The following is a 6,258-nucleotide window of genomic DNA, read 5'->3' as shown; positions in this document are numbered from 1 at the left end:
ACATAGTCTACTATTGTTATTAAGGGTCCTTACATATTGTGAAAATCCTTTTTGGGTAATTGGACTTGCCTTATTACCTTTTCACTTTTTTATGTCTCATTATCATTACTATATATGGTGTGGGCACTTTATTTATCATTTGTTCACCTGTTCATATGATTTGTTTTCTTTATTGGCTGATTCTCATTGCATGTGACATCAGTTCTACTTCCTGCATCACATGACTACGTTATGGGGTTTGGGCGGTATAATTTCTTAGTCACATGATCGGGCCTGATTCACATCATGACTGCGTGACGGCCCGATCACGTGAACAGCTCAGGTATACTGTTTCGGCGCTTAGCGCATGCGCCGAGGGACGCGCTCCGTGATGCTGTGATCATGTGACATTTTTTATCTCGTGAGCGGTCTCTAATTACTATTCCGGCGCTCAGCGCATGCGCCGAGGGACGCGCTTCGTGCTGCTCTGATCATGTGACACAGCTTTTGATCATGTGTTTTCTGAAATACTACCTGTACCACGAGCCACACCAAAGAGGTAGCGGGAGATTAGGGAGGTAAACAAGTGGCCCAGAAGCTGGTGTAGGAATGAGGGGTTTGGGTTCATGGAGAACTGGGCCGACTTCGCTGTCGGATACCGGCTCTACCGTAGGAACGGGCTGCACCTCAGTGGGGAAGGTGCAGCTGTGCTTGGGGAGAAGATGGCTAGAAGGGTGGAGGAGTGTTTAAACTAGGGACTGGGGGGGAGGGAACCTACAACATAGATGTTACGCCGAGCGCTCCGGGTCCCCGCTCCTCCCCGGAGCGCTCGCTTCACCTCCTCCGCTGCAGCGCCCCGGTCACGTCCTCTGACCCGGGGCGCTGCGATCCTGCTGCTAGCCGGGATGCGATTCGCGATGCGGGTAGCGCCCGCTCGCGATGCGCACCCCGGCTCTCCTACCTGACTCGCTCCCCGTCTGTTCTGTCCCGGCGCGCGCGGCCCCGCTCCCTAGGGCGCGCGCGCGCCGGGTCTCTGCGATTTAAAGGGCCACTGCGCCGCTGATTGGCGCAGTGGTTCCAATTAGAGTTATCACCTGTGCACTCCCTATATTACCTCACTTCCCTTGCACTCCCTTGCCGGATCTTGTTGCCTTAGTGCCAGTGAAAGCGTTCCTTGTGTGTCCCTTGCCAGTGTTTCCAGACCTTCTGCCGTTGCCCCTGACTACGATCCTTGCTGCCTGCCCCGACCTTCTGCTACGTCCGACCTTGCTTCTGCCTACTCCCTTGTACCGCGCCTATCTTCAGCAGCCAGAGAGGTGAGCCGTTGCTAGTGGATACGACCTGGTCACTACCGCCGCAGCAAGACCATCCCGCTTTGCGGCGGGCTCTGGTGAAAACCAGTAGTGGCTTAGAACCGGTCCACTAGCACGGTCCACGCCAATCCCTCTCTGGCACAGAGGGTCCACTACCTGCCAGCCGGCATCGTGACAGTAGATCCGGCCATGGATCCCGCTGAAGTTCCTCTGCCAGTTGTCGCTGACCTCACCACGGTGGTCGCCCAGCAGTCACAACAGATTGCGCAACAAGGCCAACAGCTGTCTCAACTGACCGTTATGCTACAACAGTTGCTACCACAGCTTCAGCAGTCATCTCCTCCGCCAGCTCCTGCACCTCCTCCGCAGCGAGTGGCCGCTCCTGGGATACGCTTATCCTTGCCGGATAAGTTTGATGGGGACTCTAAGTTTTGCCGTGGCTTCCTTTCCCAATGTTCCCTGCATCTGGAGATGATGTCGGACCTGTTTCCCACTGAAAGGTCTAAGGTGGCTTTCGTAGTCAGTCTTCTGTCCGGAAAAGCCCTGTCATGGGCCACACCGCTCTGGGACCGCAATGACCCCGTCACTGCCTCAGTACACTCCTTCTTCTCGGAAATCCGAAGTGTCTTTGAGGAACCTGCCCGAGCCTCTTCTGCTGAGACTGCCCTGTTGAACCTGGTCCAGGGTAATTCTTCCGTTGGCGAGTATGCCGTACAATTCCGTACACTTGCTTCAGAATTGTCCTGGAATAATGAGGCCCTCTGCGCGACCTTCAAAAAAGGCCTATCCAGCAACATTAAAGATGTTCTGGCCGCACGAGAAATTCCTGCTAATCTACATGAACTTATTCACCTAGCCACTCGCATTGACATGCGTTTTTCTGAAAGGCGTCAGGAACTCCGCCAAGATATGGACTCTGTTCGCACGAGGCGTTTCGTCTCCTCGGCTCCTCTCTCCTCTGGTCCCCTGCAATCTGTTCCTGTGCCTCCCGCCGTGGAGGCTATGCAGGTCGACCGGTCTCGCCTGACACCTCAAGAGAGGACACGACGCCGTATGGAGAACCTCTGCCTGTACTGTGCTAGTACCGAACACTTCCTGAGGGATTGTCCTATCCGTCCTCCCCGCCTGGGAAGACGTACGCTGACTCCGCACAAAGGTGAGACAGTCCTTGATGTCTACTCCGCTTCTCCACGTCTTACTGTGCCTGTGCGGATGTCTGCTTCTGCCTTCTCCTTCTCTACAGTGGCCTTCTTGGACTCTGGTTCTGCAGGAAATTTTATTTTGGCCTCTCTCGTCAACAGGTTCAACATCCCAGTGACCAGTCTCGCCAGACCCCTCTACATCAATTGTGTAAATAATGAAAGATTGGACTGTACCATACGTTTCCGCACGGAGCCCCTTCTTATGAGCATCGGATCTCATCATGAGAGGATTGAACTTTTGGTCCTCCCCAATTGCACCTCGGAGATTCTCCTTGGACTTCCCTGGCTTCAACTTCATTCCCCAACCCTGGATTGGTCCACTGGGGAGATCAAGAGTTGGGGGTCCTCTTGTTCCAAGAACTGTCTAAAACCGGTTCCCAGTAACCCTTGCCGTAACTCTGTGGTTCCTCCAGTAACCGGTCTCCCCAAGGCCTATATGGACTTCGCGGATGTTTTCTGCAAAAAACAAGCTGAGACTCTACCTCCTCACAGGCCTTATGATTGCCCTATCGACCTCCTCCCGGGTACTACTCCACCCCGGGGCAGAATTTATCCTCTCTCTGCCCCAGAGACTCTTGCCATGTCCGAATACGTCCAGGAGAATCTAAAAAGGGGCTTTATCCGTAAATCCTCCTCTCCTGCCGGAGCCGGATTTTTCTTTGTCTCCAAAAAAGATGGCTCCCTACGTCCTTGCATTGACTACCGCGGTCTTAATAAAATCACGGTTAAGAACCGCTACCCCTTACCCCTCATCTCTGAACTCTTTGATCGCCTCCAAGGTGCCCACATCTTCACTAAATTGGACTTAAGAGGCGCCTATAACCTCATCCGCATCAGAGAGGGGGACGAGTGGAAAACGGCATTTAACACCAGAGATGGACACTTTGAGTATCTGGTCATGCCCTTTGGACTGTGCAATGCCCCTGCCGTCTTCCAAGACTTTGTCAATGAAATTTTTCGTGATCTATTATACTCCTGTGTTGTGGTATATCTGGACGATATCCTAATTTTTTCTGCCAATCTAGAGGAACACCGCCGGCATGTCCGTATGGTTCTTCAGAGACTTCGTGACAACCAACTCTATGCCAAAATTGAGAAATGTCTGTTTGAATGCCAATCTCTTCCTTTTCTAGGATATTTGGTCTCTGGCCAGGGACTACAGATGGATCCAGACAAACTCTCTGCCGTCTTAAATTGGCCACGCCCCTCCGGACTCCGTGCTATCCAACGCTTTTTGGGGTTCGCCAATTATTACAGGCAATTTATTCCACATTTTTCTACCATTGTGGCTCCTATCGTGGCTTTAACCAAGAAAAATGCTGATCCCAAGTCCTGGCCTCCTCAAGCAGAAGACTCCTTTAAACAACTCAAGTCTGCCTTTTCTTCGGCTCCCGTGCTCTCCAGACCTGACCCTTCCAAACCCTTCCTATTGGAGGTTGATGCCTCCTCAGTAGGAGCTGGAGCTGTTCTTCTACAAAAAAATCCTTCCGGGCATGCTGTCACTTGTGGTTTTTTCTCTAGGACCTTCTCTCCAGCGGAGAGGAACTACTCCATCGGGGATCGAGAACTCCTAGCCATTAAATTAGCACTTGAGGAATGGAGGCATCTGCTGGAGGGATCAAGATTTCCTGTTATTATCTACACCGACCACAAGAACCTCTCCTACCTCCAGTCGGCCCAACGGCTGAATCCTCGCCAGGCCCGGTGGTCTCTGTTCTTTGCCCGATTTAATTTTGAGATTCACTTTCGTCCTGCCGATAAGAACATTAGAGCCGATGCTCTCTCTCGTTCCTCGGATGCCTCAGAAGTTGATCTCCCTCCGCAACACATCATTCCACCTGACTGCCTGATCTCCACTTCTCCTGCCTCCATCAGACAGACTCCTCCAGGAAAGACCTTTGTTTCTCCACGCCAACGCCTCGGAATCCTCAAATGGGGTCACTCCTCCCATCTCGCAGGTCATGCGGGCATCAAGAAATCTGTGCAACTCATCTCCCGCTTCTATTGGTGGCCAACTCTGGAGACGGATGTTGGGGACTTTGTGCGAGCCTGCACTATCTGTGCCCGGGATAAGACTCCTCGCCAGAAGCCCGCTGGTTTTCTTCATCCTCTGCCTGTCCCCGAACAGCCTTGGTCTCTGATTGGTATGGATTTTATTACTGATTTACCCCCTTCCCGTGGCAACACCGTTATTTGGGTGGTCGTTGATCGATTCTCCAAAATGGCACATTTCATTCCTCTTCCTGGTCTTCCTTCTGCGCCTCAGTTGGCTAAACAATTTTTTGTACACATTTTTCGTCTTCACGGGTTGCCTACGCAGATTGTCTCGGATAGAGGGGTCCAATTCGTGTCTAAATTCTGGAGAGCTCTCTGTAAACAACTCAAGATTAAATTAAATTTTTCCTCTGCATATCATCCCCAGTCCAATGGACAAGTAGAAAGAATTAACCAGATCCTGGGTGATTATTTGCGACATTTTGTTTCCTCCCGCCAGGATGACTGGGCAGATCTCCTTCCATGGGCCGAATTCTCGTATAACTTCAGGGTCTCTGAATCTTCCTCCAAATCCCCATTTTTCGTGGTGTACGGCCGTCACCCTCTTCCCCCCCTCCCTACCCCCTTGCCCTCTGGTCTGCCCGCTGTGGATGAAATTTCTCGTGACCTTTCCATTATATGGAGAGAGACCCAAAATTCTCTCTTACAGGCTTCTTCACGCATGAAGAGGTTCGCGGATAAGAAAAGAAGAGCTCCCCCCGTTTTTTCCCCTGGAGACAAGGTATGGCTCTCCGCTAAATATGTCCGCTTCCGTGTCCCTAGCTACAAGTTGGGACCACGCTATCTTGGTCCTTTCAAAATTCTGTGTCAAATTAATCCTGTCTCTTATAAACTTCTTCTTCCTCCTTCTCTTCGTATCCCTAATGCCTTTCACGTCTCTCTTCTCAAACCACTCATCCTCAACCGTTTTTCTCCCAAATCTGTTCCTCCCACTCCTGTTTCCGGCTCCTCGGACGTCTTCTCGGTCAAGGAGATTTTGGCTGCCAAAAAGGTCAGAGGAAAAAATTTTTTTTTAGTAGACTGGGAGGGTTGTGGTCCTGAAGAGAGATCCTGGGAACCTGAGGACAACATCCTTGACAAAAGTCTGCTCCTCAGGTTCTCAGGCTCCAAGAAGAGGGGGAGACCCAAGGGGGGGGGTACTGTTACGCCGAGCGCTCCGGGTCCCCGCTCCTCCCCGGAGCGCTCGCTTCACCTCCTCCGCTGCAGCGCCCCGGTCACGTCCTCTGACCCGGGGCGCTGCGATCCTGCTGCTAGCCGGGATGCGATTCGCGATGCGGGTAGCGCCCGCTCGCGATGCGCACCCCGGCTCTCCTACCTGACTCGCTCCCCGTCTGTTCTGTCCCGGCGCGCGCGGCCCCGCTCCCTAGGGCGCGCGCGCGCCGGGTCTCTGCGATTTAAAGGGCCACTGCGCCGCTGATTGGCGCAGTGGTTCCAATTAGAGTTATCACCTGTGCACTCCCTATATTACCTCACTTCCCTTGCACTCCCTTGCCGGATCTTGTTGCCTTAGTGCCAGTGAAAGCGTTCCTTGTGTGTCCCTTGCCAGTGTTTCCAGACCTTCTGCCGTTGCCCCTGACTACGATCCTTGCTGCCTGCCCCGACCTTCTGCTACGTCCGACCTTGCTTCTGCCTACTCCCTTTTACCGCGCCTATCTTCAGCAGCCAGAGAGGTGAGCCGTTGCTAGTGGATACGACCTGGTCACTACCGC

Source organism: Hyla sarda, chromosome 5 (assembly GCF_029499605.1).
Source record: "Hyla sarda isolate aHylSar1 chromosome 5, aHylSar1.hap1, whole genome shotgun sequence".
Lineage (NCBI taxonomy): Eukaryota > Metazoa > Chordata > Amphibia > Anura > Hylidae > Hyla > Hyla sarda.
Note: the sequence above shows the minus strand (reverse complement) of the source record.